The 24836-nt window shown below is 37.1% G+C and overlaps 1 protein-coding gene and 1 pseudogene across 1 annotated transcript in view; one reads left to right on the forward strand and one right to left on the reverse strand.

Annotated features, from left to right (window-relative positions):
* MAGI2 (membrane associated guanylate kinase, WW and PDZ domain containing 2) overlaps positions 1-24836 on the reverse strand; it is a 1152561-nt gene that overhangs the window by 1052679 nt on the left and 75046 nt on the right. The window lies entirely within an intron of this gene.
* On the forward strand, positions 7813-8565 carry LOC118666050 (annotated as a pseudogene).

Genomic DNA, 24836 nt, shown 5'->3' on the forward strand with positions numbered 1-24836 from the left:
CAAATAAATAATCTACTCTAATATAAAAAAATGTAAACCGAATTGTTGGAATGTACAGTTGATGTTAGAGGACTATCTGAATTCTATTATAGATGACATTGTAACTAACATACCATAGAATTAAAGGATTCAGACTAAATTGAAGTAACGAAGATTTATTGTGAATGAAAATATTGCAGGTGAATCTAGTTTGCCTTGTTGTATAGCTCTTAAAATTTACTTCAAGTTAAAATTCTCTCTTCACCAACTGTAATTGCTTACAATTAGGTATAACAGAAGTCACTGCAAACATCGTGCCAACACCGTTATTTCCAATTTGCCTTTTATTAGCATGTCGGTATTTCACAATGAAAAGATTGCTTGGAAGAAAAATTTAGTAATTTACTTAATACTTATCTATTCATGAGAAAAACTATAATGGGAACAGACTATTCCAAGCAAAATTCCATAATTACTACAGATGATTTATTATAATAGGTCAGATATATCCGTTTCAGCTGAAATAGATTTTTTAAGTAAAATTATTAAAACATCAAATTAAGCTCTGGTATTGTGAAAATGAACAAAATTATTACAATGTGTGGACTATTTCCAAACTTTAAAAGCACTTTGGTGTGAAAGATGGACACTTTCCAAGGAGCACAGGGCAGACTGTGCTGTGCAGAATTCACAAAAGCCAAAGTGCTTATAGATTGACATGTACCTTAAATCTTTGCTCTTGTCGTTTCAATACTTTAAAGTGCCAGGCACTGGTAAGTAATTAAAAATGTTGAAGATTTCATTGTTCTCAGTAAGTCAAACTGGTATGGTCACAGGGCATATGGGAGTTGATTAAATGTATTCATCTATTTATTCAAATCAAAATCACAGTCATTACCTATGCTTTGTTTTGATTTAAATGCAGTCCTACTTTTCAGAAATGTTAACTACTTTTCTACAACACAAAAGCAGTAAGATAAAGCTACATATAAATTAAAGATAAAAAGAATGCACCTATTTTTGTTAGAATAAGTGAAGCATCACTATCTTTTTAGTGAAGAACACATTTAGCAACTTTTTATGCTTATAGGACTGCCAAAAATAAACCTTTGACTTTTCATAAACGCTCACAAAGCTCAGAACATCAGTTATGAAAAGTTAGACATGGATGACTTGAAGCATATACAGACAGTTTTGCCTAATTTGGGGAAATCCTAATTGAGTGGTAATTTTGGAAGCGGTGGTCAGTGAAGCAGAAATCACTTAACACATTCTATTGGCGACTTCCAAACACAGCTTTGTAAAAACTCTGAGCTCCTAGAACCTGCTACATACAGACTGGTCATAGACTGGTATAAAGGTCGCTTAGAAGTCATCTGGCCCAGGCTTTCAGGCAGTTCAGAAAGCTCTTTAAAAAGACGCCCAGTCTCTGCTTAAGCTTTCCAGGAGGTGTGAGGCAGGTAGATGGAGTTTATAATCTGGCTGCCCAGACCCTGCTCAGCCCGGGAGTCCTATTCCGGAGAACTAAACATTGCACCATGTTGTACGATGCAATTTAAAGAAACATTACTCACACAGAAGGTACAGTAACCATTAGCTCCAGACCTGAGAAACTCTCCCAGGTAGATGAGGTTGGGAATACCTCTCAAATGTTTAGATTCAAGGACAATTCAACATATGGAATCGAGTTTACAACTATAACCAAGAGGGACTCATAGTAGCTGAGTTTTAATTTTTTGCAAGAGTTCTAGAATTGGGAGCAGAATCTTTCAAACTGTCTAATTCCAATAAACCAATCCTGTTAAACCCTTCAAGTATGCCAGGATTGGTGTTTCGTATGCTGAGTACTTTTACATACATTAACGTATTTCATCTTATCCAGGTCCTGAGGTAAGTTCTATTAACACCTCCATTTGAAAGTTCGGGAAATGAGTACTCAGAGACTTACAGTGTGTTCCAAAAGAAAGGAACTGCAACAATACCAGGAGGGGAAGAGATAGGAAAAACCACGAAAGTGTGAGAACTTTCTCTGTTGATCTCTGTGGCCTATTGGCCACCAGTTTTATGGTTTCCTTTACTCTCTAGTAGTGTTTGGGGCATCCATTTAAAATTGGATCTACAGTTAAAGAATCAAGCTATTGCCACTGGAAAGAACACAGAATCCCAATCAAAACAATAAAGAGACATTATTGCTTTGGTCAAATTTGATTTGGTGGTTTAATGAAGCAGCAATCCAAAACTGTGAATTTCACACCTGTGTTTGTCACTTCCACAATTTTTTCCCCCTGAAATCAAATATAAATATATGTGTATACAAAAACAACTGTCAGATATATAAACATGTTTAGACATGGTATCAACAGGGTTAAACGTCCCATTTTGAAAGACACTAACTTAACATATTTGAGAGATTAATATTTTCTGACTTCATATGATCAGGCCTGTATAGAAGCATATAAATATATGCCCTTTAAAAAATTAAATTGTAGAAGGTGACATTGCAGAGGATATTCCAAGAAATGACCAGAAATAAAAAAAAAAAGTCATCATGCTTATGCTCTTGCTGGTTTGGCTCAGTTGATAGAGCATCAGCCTGCGGACTGAAGGGTCCCAATTCTGGTCAAGGGCACATGCCTAGGTTGTGGGCTCGATCCCCAGAGTATAGCGTGTAGGAGGCAGCTGATCAATAATTCTCTCTCATCATTGATGTTTCTATCGCTTTCTCCCCTCTCCCTTCCTCTCTGAAATCAATAAAAATATATATTTTTTAAAAAGTCATCATGCTTAAAGGATGAAATTTTGTATAGTCTGTTAAACTTAGACAACAGTATTCATAGCAGTTGTATAATAGTAACGTATAAAATGGGTTATTTGATCATAGTTTTAATTCATGAAGCAAAAATATGTAGAGTTTCTAGGGATTTAATCTTGCATTCATTATAGTCAGTGAGAACTTAAAACAATCCTTATATTCAAATGATCTTCTGTTGAGGTTTTATTCAGGAATTGCTAATGAGTAACCTGCTGTGCTACAAAGCTCTCCACCCTCATACCATCTACATTTGCAATCATGACTAATAAGAAGAGTTGAACCACATGTATGTTGAGCAAGTTATTATCACTGCAGAGTTTGCTATTTACAATTTAAACATTAAGAAAGAAACAACAGGAAAGTATTTTGAAATGAAAAGCAAACAAAACACCCAAAGCATTTCTTATCCACAGCCCAAGGTATGTTGATCTAAGAACCTTCTCAACTTCCAAAAACTTCACATTGTATTGATCCTTAAAAAAAAAGAAAAAGAAAAACCAGCACTATTTAAGATGAAGTGACACTATCTTAAACATATTCTGAAGTATAGAAAACCTGATTATAATACTAACGTTGACAGAAAAAAAAGAGATAAAACAGATAAACTTATTTGTACAATGAAATAAATAGGCAGTGTGTCACTGTGTTTAAGAATACCATTTTATAACCTACAGCATGACAGAACACAAAATCACTGTAGGATTTTGCCATGGGGTCCTACTCTAAATCACCGAGTAATACTCATTCCCTGGACTAGAATTAAGGGAAAGAGAATCTAACAAATTACAATTTTGCCTGTCATCCAAAAAAGAAATTCCCACATTTAAATATGCAAGTCTGTCTATAACCCTCAAGGTTAAATCTAGAGACAACTACAATGAATATCATAAATAATGCCTGAGTCATTTCACTCATTTTGTAGATTCTTTCAGTATGCAAATGTGATAGTCAGGCTTGCTTAACTACTCAAACAGTTCAGAAGAGCCAGAAACTATAAATAAAGAGTAAACCAAAGGACTCAAAAGTCAAAGCACAACAAAAAAGAGTCAAAGTGCCCACATTATCTTGTTGACAATGCAAGCTGGGAGACATGACTTTACCTTCAAAGTGACACTGTGTAAGTTTTGCTCACTGAACCGGGCATCTTATGCAGGGCACACAGCAGAGGTAGCTGCCAGCTCAGAAATAGCATTTAAATCCTGGCTGCAATTATGCTGATCCACAGAAGTTGTTGGCCTATCAAAGAAACTATTTGTTCTATCAGAAAATAAAACTAAGCAAATAAAAATAAGTGCCATCACTTTGATATTCTCTCCTAAGACTGCCCCTATGTTATTTTTAACTTTAGATTTTAAAAAATTAAGTCAAGCAAACACCCAACTTTTTAGTTAATTGTTAGGAAAGTTAAGTGCATAAATTAGAGAGACTGGAAAGAATCTATGAAAGTCATCAAGTCATGTCTTTCTGTCTCTGTCCAAAATGGGCATATGTCATCTATTTTGGTTTAAAACAATCTTTAAGAAATGGGATCCTATATCACTTCCCACACCTACAACAAGATGTTGGTACATGTCCCCACCATTGCCATTTAGCAGCTTACAAATGACTGAATAAGTCATCTAACCTCTCTGAGTTTTAGTTTTAACCCATGAAAATAAATCTGTTGACACCATCCTCATCTCTCACATATTTTGGATATGACTAAATATGACTATTTGCATTAAAATGCTCAAGAACTATAAAATATATGCAAATGAAGTTATTAAGCTAGATCTCTTATCTATTTCAAATTCAGTCCATTCTATTTTGATCAAGAACTTGATTTGTGTGATAATACGTCAGCTTTGAAAATATGTTGTGGCATATGAAATTAATAGAAAGGCTTTGGGAAATGCAAAGATTACTCAGTACCTGTTCCTCTGTTTGGTAGAGTCTGCTAGGAGGGAAGAATCACACATGAAAGAAAGATTATAAGAAGTAAAATAAAGTACTATAGGGGTTTAGAAAGAGAAGCTGCTTCCAAATATTAAAAAAAAAAACACACTTAAGTTCTATATTTTGTGTTTCATCCTCATAAAAATATGCTTCTTAATAGGTAATAACTACACATTTAAAAAGTCAGATAGATTAGGTCTGCTCTGCGAAATGGGAGTTACGTTGATCCTCCAAAGCAAAATTACAAATGAAGTCCACTCAGCTATTAAATGATCACAGGCATGTCACGCTACCAAACGGAAGAAAAATTACGTGATTCAGCTCCACAATAGGGAACATGAAAAATGGTAGTACAACTAGCCTCCAGCCTCAAACTACATAGCTGTCTTGTAAAATGATGGCCTCCCAAGGAGCTCTAATGCCCAGAGATTTAGACTCATTTTTAAAAGCATTATCAGTATGGGGACAAGATTCATTGCCATCCATTATCAAACAGCATCAATATTAAAATCAATAATGATACTTCTGAACACTATTACAATATTGACAATGAAGCCACGTTGTAACATTTCAGCAAGTGAAGCAAATGAAAAATAAGAAAAATAATGCCAGAGACGCTCTTCCTGATGAGGTGAGGAATGCAATCAACCACAAGATGGGCAGCCAAAAAGCTTCAAGGGCAAACGGGAAGTATAATTTGAACTAATGCAACATCAACATCAATTGGCTCAGCGCATCAGCAGCAGACAAGCACCACTGGAGGGAACAATTAGTGACAGTGACTTGATTTTGGAGAAATGAACCTCTACAACAAAAATAGGAGACAACAGATACAGCAACAAAAAGCTCCTAGAGTAATGGCTTTAATCATCCTCACCAAAATAATAGTGCATGCGCATCAGATGTAGGTCATTTTTAGCCTTCCTCATCCTCATGGAAAATATCACTAGTTGATAAGCTTCATGAATGTACAAAGTTCTAATGTTATGTCCCAAAATATAGTTCATTAAGCTGAATAGTGAGTGATTCAGACTAAAGATGTTTTTACAGATAATTAAGAATTTTTGGTTAAACAGATGGAGAAGACAGATGCTGCTCCTTCTCAGTTCTCAAATTTTTGGGGTCAAGCCATCCCATGATTTTTGTCTCAGGCAGATGTGATGTAAATATGGAAAAGGCTTTTGATTTAGTAGATGCTGCTCAGGCTATTATAAAAGCTAAGTAAGTAACTAAACTTTGATATAATTATCTAGGGATAGGACACAATAACAACAGGAAAAGATCATTTAGGAATAAATCCATGTTTTAGTAACAGAAAATGCATATAACACTAACAATGTAGCAGTCACTTGTCTAAGTGTTTCCAAATATTAACTCATTTAATCCTTTTAAACCTTCTATGAGGTAGAATTGAGCCATTTTCAGATCGGAATACTGAGATACTGGGAGAGTAAATGAATTGTCTTAAGTCATATAAATAGCAAGTGGCTATATATTTTTTAGTATTAAGAGGTTATTTTTTACACAAGAAGAAATTTAAGGGACTTCCTATTTCACTATCTGGCAATGATTCTACTGATATGAAAGAATAATTTCATTTACATTTATAAGGCCACACAGGAAATACTGTCAAGAAGATAATATGATGACATTCATTTTTCTACATATTCTCTAACCATAAATAATATTTTCTTCAACTAGAGGAAAACCAAGGTCTTTATGTGTTTGATCACAGTGTATATTACTCATGAAGTTAACAAGTTATTTCAATAAACATTTACTAAATGACGTTACTATCTATAAAATATGAATGGGTGAGGGAATATATAACGGAATACTAACACAATTTGTTTTCTGTTTTTAAATTTGGAGTGAGAGCTGACCATACTGGACATTAACTCTTTCAGCCACCAAATATGTATGCTTCAATTTAAGAGGATAATGCTTTCAAGTTACATTGGATATTTTCGAGTTTTACAAAACACTAATCTGAACATAAGTTAGGTATAATAAAACCAGTGTGAAATGTGCACTGACGCAACAGCTTTTTTTTTTATAATTCTCACCTGAAGATTTTTTTTTTATTAATTTTTAGAGAGAGAAGGTGAGAGACAGAGAGAGTTGCCTCCCATAGGCCCTGACAGAAGATGAAACCTGCAACCTAAGTATGTGCCCTAACCGTGAATCGAACAGGCAAAATTTTGGCATATGGGACTATGTTCCAATCAACTGGTCCACTCAGCTAGGGCCTGACACGATAGCTTTAAACAGCCCCTGGGGGAGGCCATGATTCACACCCTCCAATGCTGTGGCTGTTCTAGCTGGGTCCCAGGGCAGCACAAGGAGGTCTCAGATACTACTGCCTGCCTTGTCCTGAACGCCCCACATTGCTGCATGATTTCAGCAGGGTTTTTTTTTCTTTATTAAGGTATTACATATGTGTTCTTCTCCCCCCCATTGCTTCCCCCCCCCCTTCATTCCTTCTCTTACCTGATTCAAAGAATTTCTTGCTGCCCCTGCATAACTTAAGTCCTTCACAATTTTCCCTTCTTTTGATACTTCCCCCCTTCATTTTCTCTTGTGCTACCCTTCTGCTCCCTAACAGTGACGCTGGACATTTTGCTTTTTGCAGTCACTGCTAGCTGAAAGAGCATTCTTTCTGGTCAGCAAAAAGAGAAGTCACATTGCAGAAGGGCGACTCTTGTTCTTGTCCATTAGTTCTTGAATTAAATACTATGCATCACCATCAAGTTTGTTGTCCCATTGGACAGCTGAGAGTAGGAAGGTGTTACCACTGTCATTGGTGATTTGAAATAATAGCTGAATTTAAAGTTTAGTTATGATTTTTCATTATTGCTGCTTTGGATTTGCACTTAGCAGTCAATTGGATTTTTTCTTATTTAATCTTTTTCAATTCCATTACCATTTTTCTGAATTGCCTTACTTGTCTCTAAGTAAGAAATTGCCTCAGTAAGTGTACTAGTATACAAGGAAGGTAGAGTTCAGAAACTCAATTCAAGAGAGGAGGCTGCTGGGGCCAGCATGAAGAAAGTGTTGGGGTCTCCAGGGCACCAGAGGTGGTAGCCATGGCTACTGAGCCAGTGGCTGTGGAGCCCATGGTGTGCTTACAGATCGTTATTTCAATTGCTGATACTAGGCAGGTGTCAAGGAGAAACCCTGCGAGGATCACTGCACACTACAGCACTCTAACCGAAAATGTGTCATCACACTGGCTGGGTCTCATGCAGTTCATCAAAGTGAAAAAAACAATGAAAATCATTTCCCATCAAATCAGTACCAACTGTGGCAGGCTTCAGAACAAGGTCTCTGGGAAATTTAAACACGGGGCACAGTTTCTAACAGAACTGCACCCCTTTTTCTTTTTTCATGGTAAAGACTGCTTTATTGGTGGCAGTTAGTATAAGACAATAAATACCAATCCCCATAGATGAGCTCAGTTATTTATCAGTTTACTGGTCCATAGAGAGCTGAATGAAACTGAACCAGCGGGTTGCTACGAGGATACACTGAAGTCAATCCTGCTTCTGGGGAAGTGAAGCCATAGCCAGCATATGCTGTTCCACCAACTGCGTACGATTTGCTGCTCAGATGGAGAAGAATACACCACAATGAGCTGTGTTAGAGGGTGGTTAACAGAAATGAATAAAAACATTTTCCATACGCATCTATTCTTCAAGGGAAGACATCCACTGAAGGCTACATTGCAGTTGTTTTGCCCAAATCTGAAGGAAGTAACCGCAAAACAGATGGGTTACTGAGACAAAGCAACAGGAAGAATCATGATAAAATACATTAAGGACACAATGGCTACATCATGAGGATTAAGATCGAATAAAAAGCAGCGCGCCATTCAACCAGTGTGCTAACAAGAACCAGTATCTGTGAAAGAAGCATCACAACCAGCCATCTACAGGTGGCAGAGTGCTCTTCCTTCCTTCCGACATAACAAGCCTCCGTTCCCATGTTGTCTTCAACCTCCCAGATCTGCCCTGCCATGGACTCACTCTGTTTTTCCTTTGTTTTTCTCTTTCCAACAACTGGCAAGCGAGGATTAAAAACAAGCAAAACACTTTGAGGAAAATGTGGAAAAGACAAAAATTTTAAGTAGCGAAGTAAAAATAATGTACCCATCATCCTGTAACCTATTAGTAATGACTCCACTTTGACATACTTCTGTTTGAATGTGTCAGCATGGTGAACTGTTTTTGCTCAATCTTCCATCAGTTTGAAGTTAAAAGGAACAACACCTGGCCTTTCTTACCCAGTCTGCTTCAGTGTGACACTACTAACGAGTTTAGCCCCACCCCTTCTACCCGAACACCTCCCCCTTTAGGTTGTACGGGAGAGGCAAAGTGTGGACTGTAACTTCTCTAGTCCTTATGCTGCTGGGATGGCCTTCCTCTGTGGAGCAAAGTAGAACTGTAGCACTGAGACTTTTTAAATGAGGGACATGAGAAAAGGCTTTGAAAAATAGAAAGGGCTTCCTAACATAGTGTTTCCTAACAAGTATTATAATGCAGTGCATACATTGTAGTCACTCAGTCTCACGCTGTGGTTATGGGTGGCTGGCAAAGAAGTTACTGAGAAGTTACTATAATTCAAAGGCACAGAGGCCTTTGAATACAACAAAAGCTTTCACAGCATTTAAACTAAACAGAAAAATAGAACTGAATTTATGGTTTAAGACTATATACTTACTTATACAACATTTTAAATAAAAGGGCTTTAAAAATTATTATTTCTCCTGAAAGACTATAACACATGTATAGTTAAATATCTCTGTTGTTAAGTAAAACATTTATTTAATACAAAAAAGAGCTGCTATTTAATTTACTTAAGAAAATATGCTGCTTTAAAGTATTTGGTAATTAACTATTTGTATACCATTAATGGATTTCTCATTTCAAATTATGCTAGTAAATGTTATTGTAAGTTTTGAATAGCTAATTTTAGTACAGTTCATTTTTTACAATAATAGCCTACTTTTTAAATAAACCTTCACAGTTCAGACTATGCCACCCAACAGAATTAAATTAGTGATGTCTTATAATTAAAATTGTTCACAAAAATTCTGCCCATAAATTTCAAATTACCAGTGTCTCAAGTGAAGACTCAAGGTCATACATTGAACCCAAAATCAATGCTGCTCATCTGAATTGATGTTAAAACTGGGTAAATTGTAATCTTCCTGCAGTTAATGTTCATGCTTTCTCTCCCCTCTCCATCCCCCCCTTTATTTTTGGTTTACCACCTGAATGTAAGATAGCCATTCTTTCTTCTCTACCTCAACGTCTTTCTCCTGATTTTCTAAGGGAAATTTATAATACTCTCCTTTTACAATGACTTTCAGGTCATACATACTACATTCTTGAGAACTCAGTTCATATCCTGTAGAATTGGCTATGTGATAAAAGGTTTGCTTATGTTTAAACTATGTACACTCTCTATTTAATACTTAGAAACATTTCCAGTTTTTTCATAGTGAAATATTTTCTTGCAAGGACTAAAGTGCACCAAGCCTCAGGAAGATAGGTTAGAAGTTTGATTTTATTCTATGCAATGCTTATTTTTATTTATTTGTTTTACTTTTATTTAATTTACTAGAGACCCAGTGCACAAAAATTTGTGCACTTGGGGGGGTTCCTCAGCCTGGCCTGTGCCCTCTCGCAGTCTGGGACCCCTCAGGGGATGTCCACCTGCTGGCTTAGGCCCGCTCCCTGGGAGATTGGGTCTAAGCTGGCAGTCAGACATTCCTCTGGCAGCCCGGGAGCCCTCAGGGGATGTCCACTTGCCAGTGGGGTGCAGGCCTAAGCTGCAGTCGGACATCCGTAGCACTGCTGAGGAGACAGGAAAGGCTCCCACCACCACCGCTGTACTGGCAGCCGTCAGCCTGGCTTGTGGCTGAGCAGAGCTCCCTCTGTGGGAGCGCACTGACCACCATGGGGCAGCTCCTGCATTGTGCGTCTGCCCCCTGGTGGTCAGTGTGTGTCATAGTGACCAGTCATTCCCAGTCATTCTGCTATTAGGGTCAATTTGCATATTACCCTTTTATTATATAGGATAGAGGCCTCGTGCACAAGTTGGGGTCGGCTGGTTTGCCCTGAAGGGTGTCCCAGATCAGGGTGGGATCCTGGCCAGCCTGGGTGAGGGGCTGAGGGCTGTTTTCAGGCTGGTCAAGCCCCCTAGTGGGGACCCTCACCCCATGGGGGTGTGGCCAGCCTCGGTGAGGGGCTTATGGCTGTTTGCAGGCTGGTCACAACCCCTTCAGGGTGGGGGTCCCCACTGGGGTGCCTGGCCAGCCTGGGTGAAGGGCTGATGGCTGTTTGCAGGCTGGTTACAGCCCCTTCAGGGTGGGGGGGGGGGCCTGCTGGGGTAACTGGCCAGCCTGGGTGAGGGGGTGAGGGCCATTTTCAGGCTGGCCACGCCCACAGGCTGGAAGCAGGTATCTGGGATTTATTGATCTTCTATAATTGAAACTTTGTAGCCTTGAGCAGAGCTCAGGGCCAGCCAGGGCAGGCAGGAAGCTTGGCTTCCTCCATCGCCGGGGGCAACGCAAGCCTCCTGCTTGCTCCAGCTCTGTGGCTACAGCCATCTTTCTGACGGAGTGAGGGTGTGACAGTTAATTTACATATTATTCTTTTATTAGATAGGATTGGGGTGACACTGGTTAACAAAATTATACATGTTTCAGGTGCTCAGTTCCACAACACATCATCTGCACACTGAACGTGTGTTCACCCACTGTGGTAAAAATACTTAACATGAGAGCCACCCTCTTAACAAATTTTTAAGGGTACGATGGAACAGTGTTGGTTTTTAATACTGGCAAATTGGACAGTCAGAAGTGCCTGTAGCCAGGTCAGTCATTGTAAGTAGAAGTTCATATAGCTTACCTAATAGATAACTCCCATCCCTGACAAAAAGGCCATTTTGTTCATAAGTCCATTGGGAAATTGGAGGAGTAACCAGGTAAAGAAGCTTACTGTTATGCAAAGAACAGGTCATCCTACCCACATCCTATATAATGAGAGGCTAATATGAAAGTAGACCGAACAGTGAAACAACTGGAACAACCAAACAACTGGTCGCTATGATGTGTGCTGACTACCAGCGGGTGTGAGTGGAACATGGTGGGCGTCGGCCACTGCAGGATGGTGAGCAGGTGAGCGGTGGCGCCAGACCAAGGCAGGGCACCAGTCGCTGTCATTGGGTGAGTCTCTGGTGGTTACTGAAAATTCTTTGCTCCCGAACACCGCAGTCCCGCCCGGTGCTTGCATCTGCTGCTGGCACTGGCCCTGCTCGCACCCGCCACCAGTGCCAGAACCACTGCTCACACCCACTGCCAGTGCCCGGCGCCTGCCCCGATTGCTCGGTGATATCGGTGCGTGCGAGCAGCAGCTGCCAGCCCCATTTGCCCCTCAGGGTTTCTCCACCTCCCCCTGCTCCTGAGGGACGATCAGAGCCGGCAGATGCCGCTCGCACCCATTGCCAGCGCCTGCCCCGCTCACACCTGCAGCCAGTGCCAGAGCCACCGGTCGCACCTGCTGCTGGTGCCCGGCGCTGGTCCCAATCTCTTGGCGCCATCAGCAGGTGTGAGTGGTGGCTGCCTGCCCTGATGGCTCCTGAGGGTTTCTCCACCTCCCCTTGCTCCTGAGGGGTGATCGGGGCAGCAGCTGCTGCTTGCACCCGCTAATGGCACCAGCCCCAATCGATCCATGCTTTCAGCGGGTATAAGCGGGGCCAGCACTGTCAGTGTGTGGGAGCGGCAGTAGCAGGAGTGGGGCTGCAGGCAGACAGGGGACATGGGGCCACAGCAGGAGGGGCCGGGCAGGGGCTTGGAGGATGGGCTGAGACCTGCCCCTGTTCCTACCACAGCCTCTTGGCCCACAGTTCCTTTCAAGTTGCACGACTTCATGCACTTGGCCCCTAGTGATTAATAAAAGCCTCTACTCCTACAAAACAAAACAAAACACTATTAGGACTAATAAACAAATTCAGTAAAGTTTTAGGATAAAAACCAATATAAACTAATAATAAACTATCAGAAAGATAAATTAAGAAAACAATCCCACTTACAATTACATGAAACACATGAAATAATTCAGAATGTATTTAAGGAGGTGAAAGAGCTGTACATTGAACACTACACAACATTGATTAAAGGCTTAAATTTAAGAACTGAAACTGTAAAACTCATAGGACAAATATAGAGGCGGTAAGTTCCTTACATGGGCTGTGGCAATATTTTTTAATTAGACACAAAAAGCACAAACAACACCACCAAAAATAAACAAATGGGATTCAATCAAAATATGAGATACTGCACAGCAAAGGAAACCAACAAAATGAAAGGCAACCTACAGAATGAGAGAAAAATCTTTTCAAACTTTAAATCTGATAAGGGGTTAGTATTCAAAATACATAAAGAACTCACATACACCAACTCAACAGCAAACAAATAAGCAAGCCAATTAAAAAGTGGGGAGAGAAACTGAATAAATATTTTTCTACAGAAGACAAACAAATGGCCAGCAATTACATGAAAGGGTGCTCAGCATCACTAATCAGCAGGGAAGTGCAAATCAAGATCACGATGAGAGACCACCTCAAGCCTGTTAAAATGGCTCTCACGAAAAAGACAAGAGATAACAAGTGTTGGCAAGAATGTGAAAGAACTGGAACCCTTGTACACTGCTGATGGGAATGTAAAATGGTGCAGCTTCTATGCAGTGTCTATTAATATGAGCTGCATAATGACCCATAAAGTTCAGCAAATGTTTAACAACACTGTTGTAAATATCTGTAATCAACCAGATTTGAGATTAGGCAGGACTAGGTTTGAGCTGGATCTTCTTCTTTTTTAAAAATCTTTATTTTTAAAGTCCTCCTCTTCCGCCCCCCCCCCCCATTAACCTCTTCCAGCCTGCCCCCGCCCCCCCATCCCCACCCCTAGGCCCTCACCACTCTTTTGTCTATGTCCCTGGCTTATGCATATATGCATACAAGTTCATTGGTTGATCTCTTCCCACCCCTCTCCCCTGCCTTCCCTCTGAGGTTCAACAGTCTTCATGCTTCTGTGTCCCTGGATCTATTTTTGATCATCAGTTTATATTAAAACTAGAGGCCCAGTGCACGAAATTCGTGCACAGAGGGGTCCCCTCAGCCCAGCCTGCATCCTCTCCAATCCGGGACCTCTTGGGGGATGTCTGCCGGTTTAGGCCCGATCCCCTAACTGCCCCCCCTGCTGGCCTGGTTACCCCCAACTGCCCCCCTCCCCGCTGGCCTAGTTGCCCCCAACTGCCCTTCCTCCACTGGACTGGTTGCCCACCCCCCGGCTACCCCTCACTGTCCCCCTCTGCCGGGCTGGTCACCCCTCACTGCCCCCACCCCTGCCGGCCTGGTCGCCCCAACTTCCCTCCCTGCCAGCCTAGTGGCCCCATGCAGCCTATTTGGTTGTCCATTCGGTTGCGATGGTCGCTTAGGCTTTTATATGTATAGATTCTCTAAATGTTTTTTTGGCTTCTCTTTTCTCCTTTATAAAATGAGGATAGTGGTGAAGATTAAATAAGATAATCAGTGGGAATATTTTAACAAAGTACCAAGTGTTCAATACAAGTTTATTAACATAACTACATAGGTATAGCCTCCTTTGTTAAGTGCCAATATTTCCTTTGTAAATATGCTGTGAATGTGTTATGAATAACCTTAGTTGTAACAAACCTCTAAAGAAGTACTTTAAAAAAAAGTACTATTAAAATAGAAGTAGGGGTAGGGGAGGCCAGGGGATTGTCAAGGGCAGGGGGAAAAAAAAGGACACATATGTAATACCCTTTGTAATACTTTAAGCAATAAAAAAATAATAATAATAAAATAAAATAGAAGTAAAAATTGTCATACTTGTCTGGTATCCTCCCTCATATTTGCTCTACTTTGAAAGTATAGGTCGAATGTTTCATCATGACAAATTGATACTAGTCCTGATATCACTGTGGAATAAGGAGAGGCAGTATTTCTTTCCAGTCTGTCCTCTGTGACAATCGAACAGCTTTTGGCAAGCGGAGGAAGAAATAATTCCCAATCTGTTCCTAAATCTTACATCTACATCTTACCTTTTTACACTCAACCCTAAATTATTTATCTAGACACGTATCTCACAGTTTCTCACATTCATTTTATGATGAATGCTTCACTTTAAAAATAAGGCAGAAGTTTCTTTGAATTATATTCTAGTGGGAATTTTATTATAGCTCAAGTTCACTATAGAGAAGAATGGAGATCAAAGAAGTTTTGTGTGTTTTTTAACATTGAATATTTTTCTCCTTATTCTCCCCAGGAAATATGTTATGATGAATTTTCCCAATTTAATTCTCATTATTAGAATCTCATGATATACAGTAAATCTCATTGCACCATAACAACCTGGAGACATGTAGTCAGAAATAGTACCAACATCGGGTTATACATACATGACCTGCGGTGGGATCCCCTGGGACTTGAATCACAGCTCTGTCGCTTACCACTGAGAGATCCGGGACAACTTATTAAAAAGTCCTGTGCCTCAGTTTACTATCAAGGGCAATTATAATAGTGCCTATCCAACTGATTTATGTAAGGGTTAATTTAAACACATTAATCACTAACCCTCAATCCTTAGTTTTGAGAGATATATCTACACTTCTCAAAAATAATTTTTAGAAGATGTAATATGTGGCAAGAAATCTGAAAAACCCTCTCATTTGCTAATCTTCTTTAGCAACAACAATGATATAAAATTATTTCAAAATTGTTTTCAAAAGATCTGAAAAAGATCAGATTTTTTTAAACAATAGAGGGTCAAAATAAGAAATTAAATGTACAGTGGGGCCTTGACTTACAAGTTTAATTCGTTCCATGACAGAGCTTGTAACTCAAATTACTCGTATGTCAAATCAATTGTGAACGAGTGAAACACGTGATGCTGGGCTGATGTTGTGGCGTTCACTGTGACATTCGCTGCGCCAACTAGCAGTGGGGTATCTGAAGCTAGCTCGTAACCCGAATTTTAGCTCGCAACTCAAAGCAAAAAATCGGCCAAGAGACGGCTCGTATCTCGAAAAACTCGTTAGTCGAGACACTCGTAAGTCAAGGCCCCACTGTATTTATTTTTCTACACTTGTATCCTAAAACAGCTACTGAAAAACAGAAGTGAATATACAACTTGGGGAGACAGGACTGTTGGTGGCCATTCCTCTTTGCCTCATGAAAATGACCCATAAATCCAACTGCCCCATTCTGATCTGCAGAGGGCCTGTGAAAGTGTTTGGCTTGATTCTTTCCAACATGGAATGCTCCTGATGCTTTATTTTGTTCTCTTTGAATTTACATTGTATAATAAGTCATGACAGATTGTTTTCTCTTTATTTATTTGAACCTAGATTTCTCATAAGTACCATTAGGTATGACTAACAAAAACATTCACAAAAAAAGATCTGAGAAGAGTTCAATAGTAATATCAAAATGTAATTATACAAATATAAAACTAGATTTTAAAATACCCAGTCATGTGGCTAAAGGCTACATTCTTCTGTGATACATGGTCCACAAATTCTTTTCATAAATTTTTGTGATTTAATCTTTTCCTTCCATAGTTATCTCTGAGAATGACAGATTCATTTTTAAAATATGTAAAATATAATCCACCATGGAAATAACTGTACATATTGCTTGAAATATACATAATCTCTACCATGCAAAGCAAAACATGATAAATTGTGATGTCTCTAAGTCATTAGCTTTCTGATTTCATTTAAATCTTTACATTCTAAAACAGAAAAATAAAAGATTACATCTGCTCATATTATCGTCTTATTTATTTATATTGCTTATATTAAACAATATGCCATGGCCAAGAATACAAAGACAATTTAATATTGGGAAATATACTAATAGTAAAATTCAATGTCAATAAGTCTAAAGGAAAAAAATAGCTTTATTTTTTACAGATGCAATGTAATCATCTGACAGCACAGAAGCACAGGGGCGCTTCCTTAGCATGACACAGCAAACCAAAAGTTGACATCATTTTAAATGATGAAATACTACAAAGATTTCCATTAATGTTAGAAATAAGCAATAATAATATTTAGGATATACCAGATAGTGCAATAAAATTTGAAATATAAGTTATAATTACATTAAAGGAAGAAATAAGTCTATATTAGCATGTAAGTTATAATAAAATCATTCCAAAGAGTGGTGAAGAGTGAAATAAAAATAGTGATTATTTAATAGTTTTGGGGCAAACAGTTAATTCAAAAGAAAATACCAAATGCATCCTCCCAAATTATATGTGAAGATAAATTCCAGATATATTAATCTCATAAATATGATATGATAGAAAAAGCAGTGGGGAATGTTAAGGGCAGAAATAGAATATTGGGGACTAGCTATTAGTTAAAAGAAAAACAAGAAGAAATATTAATCATGAAAAAAAGGAAATGGTCAAAACAAAACTTACAGTAAGAGAAAACCACAGGTGAATACTTATGCAATCTCATGTTGAGAAATCATTGCTATAAAAATAAATATTGATAGAAAATATTCATAAATATGACCATAAAAATTTATGCATACAAGGCTGAGTCAACTACTTGGCCAGAAAATGCAAAAAACTTGAATGCTTCTAAGAAGCAATAGCAGCAAGTCTCTTTAAATTACACTTTTTAAAGTTTTATTTTATTTTATTTTACTTTATTCCCAGGTCAAGAGGGATATCCTTTTGTAAATGTAACACAAAACAACATATTACACCAAACAACTCTTGGGTTATTTGCCATAGAACTTACTCTCTCCACTAATTTGCTTTAATATGTAAGCAATTTGTTAAAATTTCCAGGATATTAACAATACATAGCACATTATTCTTTTTCTAGATAGCTATTAAATTACACTCATTAAACTGCAGCTAAAAGGCCTTCCAAGGTTCAATGAATAATACATGAAACTTTTAGGACACTTTATCCTTTTATAATAGGTAGAATTATAAAGTTTCTATCTACATTGACTACGAAACTACAAAGTTAGAGAAACATACTAAACATTTTCAAATAGATGGAAATCTAGCTTTTCCCAAATATCTAAATAGTATACTATTTCACAGATAATTTCCTATTAGACTGTGACTGTATTTTCTTGCAAAGATAGTTGTATTAAACTAACTGGTAATTATCAATGAGTAAATCCCCAGTGAAGTTTGTAGGAAAATGGGTGTTTCAAAAAAAAAAAAAAGCAGCACCTTACTTAAGATTTTCTTTATAGCATTGTAGTCATAAGAATGCTTAAAGGAACTTAAAAAAGATCTAAGCATGCTAAAATTTTTGCAGTAGTATAAAGGAGAGAGGGTACATACTGTGTAATAAATGAAATGCTGCAATGAACTAGAAGGAGTAAGGTTTCTATTGCATCTTGAATGTGAAGGCTGCAAAAATATAAGGATGTAATAAAAAAAATAAGAGGGAGGTGCTTAAACTAGAGTTCTATTTAATAACTTTAGTAAATTGGGATTGTACTCCTTCAAGACCCAGAATGGAATAATGTTTGAGTATCATAAAAATGCTTTAAGACAAAGGGACTGAATTTTAGCTAATGTTTCAGTTTAAAATATTATTCTTTCACACTTTTATTATAGAATCAGTAAAGGTAGAAAACCTACTCTATTGCATTTAACAATTTCTGTAATCCTTAAGATTAAAACGATACTTTCTCATCACACATTATGGAACCTCCTATTTTCCTTTTTTATTTTTGACCTTGTAAAAGTGTTTTATTAGTTCTTAAAGGATGATATCTTAATCTGAAACAGGGAGATTATAATCACAAGAAAATTACTTTCACCATATTTTAAAGCTATGAGAAATAAGTAAGCAAGCATTTTTAAAGTAGATAAAAATATACATCCTTATTATGTCTGTTGTCTCCCCGACTCTGGGATCGCAAAAGCAATAGCAACAATATAATAATTAATAATAACTTATACTAGGGCTATAATTTCTAAAGCTGATTAGTAACACATTCATACATAATAAGGTCAAAATTGACAAGAACATCTGAAAGATATTACATACAGATGAATCTGACAAACTAATGTTGAGATGTTGTCTATGTATTTATAACCACATGTTATCACAATTAAAAGACTATTCCAGTTGAATTCAAAAATTTGAAATGAAATATCTATTTTAACAATCTTGTACAAAAATTCAGAGGACCAAATTGTGGATTTAAAAAAAAAAAAAGAAAAGAAAAAAAAAGTGCTTTTACTTAGTTACTCTTCTTAACTAACAGATGAGGCTAATACTCAAAATCAGCAAAAATGTTTGAACATCCAAGCCATAGTAGTTCTAAGGTGTCTTAGTGACATATTCTACTTATCACATAATCATGATAGTTTTTCATTAATTTTCTCATGTAATTAAGTTTGTGGTATACTGGTATGTGGTATGGTGTAAGTTGGTGGTCTAGTTTCATTTTTTTGCATGTATCTGTCCAATTTTCCCAACACCATTTATTGAAGAGTCTTGACTCCATTGTACGTTCATGCCTCCGTTGTCGAATATTAATTGAGCATAGCGGTTTGGGTCAATTTCTGGGTTCTCTATTCTATTCCTGATCTATATGTCTGTTCTTGTATCAGTACCAGGCTGTTTTGAGAACAGTGGCTTTGTAATACAGCTGGATATCTGTATTGAGATCCCACCTACTTTGTTCTTCTTTCTCAGGATTGCTGTAGCTATCTGGGGTCTTTTTTTTTTATTCCACATGAATTTTTGGAAAGTTCATTCTAGGTCTGTGAAATATGCCATTGGTATTTTAATGGGGAGTGCATTGACTCTATAGATTGCTTTGGGTAGTATGAACATTTTGATGATGTTGATTCTACCAATCCATGAACACGGTATGTTCTTCCATTTGTTTATGTCTTCCTCTATCTCTTTTTTCAGTGACCTGTAGTTTTCCACATATATGTCTTTTACCTCCTTAGTTAAGTTTATTCCTAGGTATCTTAAAAAATAAATAAAAATATACTAAGTAGTTAAATTAATTGTACATTTATTATTTATGTGAATATACATATGTGTGAATAGTCTAAGATGTCTCACTCCTCAAAATTAAACATTTCACCAGTAACCACTAGTAAATTTTTATTCATGTTTTTCATTGTGTTAACTCAGAGGATGTTTCTGTCTGATTTCAACTTCTGAGCCATCCAGAGACTCTACATAGAATGCAAGCCTATAATTCACCAGAAATTATCTCTTCTCCTTGCATCAGTAGGACTTCCACATTTACTTTTCTTAGCACTGTTTGCTTTTCTACTTGCTCTTGTTTTTGGTAACCCACATAGTGACTTCTGCCACCAATGGTTAGGTGTCCAATTTTTAACCCCTTATATTCATCTATTATGAGTACAACGAGTTATACTGTTATCTAACTCTGAAAGATTAACATTGTTCTGAAAGTATCATTATTTACCATCACTGGTTTGCATGAACAAACTATTGCTTTCAAATAAAATAATTTCTTTGGAAACTATTATGCCTCATCTTTCTGCTTTTGAAATTTTGGTCCATATTCCCTGATAATTCTAATTTTGTTCTTTCTTGTATTCTATTTTTTATCGTAATCATCTTATGTGCTAAATTTAACTACAGGATTTAAATAATTTAATTTTGAATGTAGACCCTTCCCTTCAGTATCCATCTATAAGCATGCATAAAATTGGTCATGGGTTAATACAATAATGTACTTTAATTTTTCTATGAATTTAGGTACTTTTCTTCCTTATTTGCTTCTTTTTCTTTACTTTAAATCTAAAATGTGATAAATATTTTAATACATTTTTTCAGGAAACAAACCAAACCAATAACCATATTAGTCCAATATTTATATTGTTTTAAAATATCTCATTTATAAATTTCAGCACAATTTTGAAACATCACTTCATCTCAGTTTTAAAAATTATACTGTCGATAATAACTAATGACAACATTCCCCCAAACTAATATAATAGTATTCCCACTCACTTGATAATATATGTAAGAGATACATTTTGAAATTAGTCTACTAGAATTAGACTATTAGAGTTAAAATCCAGCCCAGTTTCAATTCTAGATTCAGACCATAATGGTAGCTTTTCTTCTGATTCAAATGTAATTCTCTTCTATTAAGACCATCCATTTTGCTTAATACATTTAATTCTCTAAAATATGCTGAAAGGCCTCCTAAAACTTTAACCCTTATTACTGATGAATGCCTAAGCTATTTATTGAGTCAAATAAAAGTTATTATGTTAAGCTTACTCATTTTCTGTTCAAACTATAAATAACATCTTAGTTAAAAACTATGAATAAGTACCCATCAATAAAGAAAAAAAGAGTTTAAAGTATGTTAATACTTACAAAACTGCAAACTGAGTTTATTGTCTTCTAACCATGACATCTATAAAATCTGATGAGACTTTTATCAAGTAAGTTATTCTTAGTTCATTAGTCAGTTGACTCTTACTTGGGCATTGAAGGATTAACTCATTTTAAAAGAAAAGAATGTTAAAATATCTATCTATCATCTATCTATCTATCTATCTATCTATCTATCTATCTATCTATCTATCTATCATCTATCTATCTATCTATCTAAAAGCCTACGCAACCGTTACCACTGAATGACTGGAATGACCGGACAACCAGCTGTTAGCTATGACATGCATTGACCCAGATCTAGCTGCTGGGGCCCTGATAGCCCCAAATCTGGCTCATCTGCACCCCAGACCCAGAGAGGAGGGAGAGGGAGCCGGATTCTTCACAGAATCGGCTGTTGGTTAGGTTGCTGCTGGGGCCAACCTCCTGCAATCCCTCCCCCTGGCCGGCTGGCCCACCAAATTCACCCCAATAGGAGGGGCAGCCGGCCAACATCCCGTGGGCTCTTCCTCTGGCAGGCCGGCCCCCCCAATCGGCCCCGATCGCTGGCCAGGCTAAGGGACCCCACCTGTGCATGAATTCATGCACCAGGCCTCTAGTGATAAAATAAAATGTATAAATGTAACCAAGGTGATAATTTTTATTTTATTATAAGAAAATTATGCAAACAGGGTCAGCCTTACCATTGGCTTAATAATGAATCTTACAGAAAGGCAAAGGGTTTTATAGACTAGGAGGCCCTGTATTGCACATTCTACATTCCATTTTTATGAAAAAGACAAATAAAATAATAATAAAGCTTACACTAGAGTCTTAAACAAAAAGTAATTTTTAGTATGTCTTGAAGTCAAATCAAATTCAACCTCATGAACCACATACATGAGCCATTATAAAAAAAATCATCTATTGTCTTAGCCCAAAGCAAGGTACAAATATAAAATAATATTAATTTCAAAAGATGATTGAAGCAATGGTAGCATTATCATAATAAGTATGTAACCTTTCAGTAATTAAGTGTAATTTGAAAAAGATAAAACTTTCTTGACTATTTAAATTATGGGATACTTATTAGAAATTCAGACATACCTTACAGTTTCACTGTATATTTTGGAATATTTTTCATCAAAGAACTAAAATAACCTTACTTTAACATTAAACTTAACTTTAAGATTTCTTAAAATGTTATGGCATAATTATACTAAACTAGAGGCCCAATGCATGAAATTCATGCACGAGTAGGCCTTCCTTCCCCTGGCTGCCAGCACCGGCTTCTATCTGGCACCTGGACCCCTCACAGCCTTGGCTTTCGTCTGGAAGGACGTTCAGAAGGACGTCTGGTCTAATTAGCATATTATTATAGATAATCAAGTACTTAATGTATTAATAAATGAGATGCATATCTCCTATCCACATATATATTAAACAATAAATTATAATATTTCATATTTTTATTTTCAACATTGTTATACAGAATAATTTCAAATTTGTTTTATTCCAGAAAGTCTCCTGTCAGCATGCCATACAATAAAGTAATGATAAATACCCTCAAATTGCTGTAAAATAACTGAATTGCAACATTCTTAGTAAATAAAATCAAGTTTCCGGGATATCAAATGAAAACGCAATTCACAAGAGAGAAAGAAAATATTAACTTATTACCGTGTTGCTATTATCTTGTATCATATTGCCTTTTTGGTTGCTTGCCTTTCACATCTTATCTCTACTAACTTGTAGTAAATGCTATATCATAAAAAATGTCTTAAAATAACACATTTTTCTATTTTAAAAATTATAGGTATCAGAAATTCTTTCTTTTCCAGTCATTTTGAGAAAAAAAACACACACATAAAAATTCCTCCTATTTTTAAAGATATTTCTTTCCAGCCAACCTAGGAAAAATTCACTATATTTGGCTTAAAATTTGCTATTGATTCTGTGAGAATGAAAATAACCATAGTGTATATTATAATGGGGAGGAGAGATGATTTCCTGTCTGAATTGCCTTTTGCTCTCCACAGGTCTAGGGCTGGCAGCACCAGGGTTGGGTTTCATAGGTTTGGAGTTCTAGCAGCTTAGATGCTGGGAGAGAGGAAGCCAGGGCAAACTCCCACAGAAAGCTGAGATTCAAATGCTTTGAATTGCTAATTCATCTCACAAATAAATACCAACACTGGTTAAGTGACAAGAACTATCAGAAGCATTTAGGATATGGCCAGAACAAAACCAGCAAGACCTTCTCATGGATCTTATATTTTAATGTAATAAGTATAAAATCTATGCCCAATGGTCCAGAAACAACACTGGACCATAACGCGGTTTAGAATACAGATGTGTAGAAAGAAAACAGTAGATAGGAATAAATGAGGAGATTCCTATATAACCCACAAATTATCGTGGACTGACAAAATTCGCATTTATAAATCTGGGTAATATGACCCCTAAACATGTCTGTCTGTCTGACTAGAATAATCAGAAACTCAAGACACAATTCATTTATGGATGAAAGTGATGAGCAGAAAAAAATCGTCAGGTTCAGAGTTCTTTTCATCAAAGATAGAACAAGGCTGCATGATTCATTCCAAGTATAGTCTTCCCTACATAGAAAATTTTGGAATTTGACCACCAACTTACACCATACACAAAAATAAACTCAAAATGGATAAAGGACTTAAACGTACGACAGGAAACCATAAAAATTTTAGAAGAATCCAAAGGCAACAAAATCTCAGACATATGCCGAAGCAATTTCTTCACTGATACAGCTCCTAGGGCACTTGAAACTAAAGAGAAAATGAACAAATGGGACTACATCAAAATAAAAAGCTTCTGCACAGCAAAAGAAACCATCAACAAAACAACGAGAAAACCCACTGTGTGGGAAAACATATTTGCCAATGTCATATCTGATAAGGGCCTAATCTCCAAAATTTATAGGGAACTCATACAACTTAACAAAAGGAAGATAAACAATCCAATCAAAAAATGGGCAAAGGACCTAAATAGACACCTTTCAAAAGAGGACATTCAGAAAGCCAAGAGACATATGAAAACATGCTCAAAGTCACTAATCATCCGAGAGATGCAAATCAAAACAACAATGAGGTACCATCTCACACCTGTCAGACTGGCTATCATCAACAAATCAACAAACGACAAGTGCTGGAGAGGATGTGGAGAAAAAGGAACACTTGTGCACTGCTGGTGGGAATGCAGACTGGTGCAGCCACTATGGAAGACAGTATGGAGTTTCCTTAAAAAACTGAAAATGGAACTCCCATTTGACCCTGTGATCCCACTTCTAGGAATATATCCCAAGAAACCAGAAACACCAATCAGAAGGGATATATGCACCCCCATGTTCATAGCAGCACAATTCACCATAGCTAAGATCTGGAAACAGCCTAAGTGCCCATCAGTAGATGAATGGATTAGAAAACTGTGGTACATCTACACGATGGAATACTATGCTGCTCTAAAAAGGAAGGAACTCTTACCATTTGCAACGTCATGGATGGAACTGGAGAGCATTATGCTAAGTGAAATAAGCCAGTCAATGAAGGAAAAATACCACATGATCTCACTCATTCATGGATAATAGAGACCATTATAAACTTTTGAACAATAATAGATACAGA

Source organism: Myotis myotis, unplaced genomic scaffold (assembly GCF_014108235.1).
Source record: "Myotis myotis isolate mMyoMyo1 unplaced genomic scaffold, mMyoMyo1.p scaffold_m19_p_11, whole genome shotgun sequence".
Lineage (NCBI taxonomy): Eukaryota > Metazoa > Chordata > Mammalia > Chiroptera > Vespertilionidae > Myotis > Myotis myotis.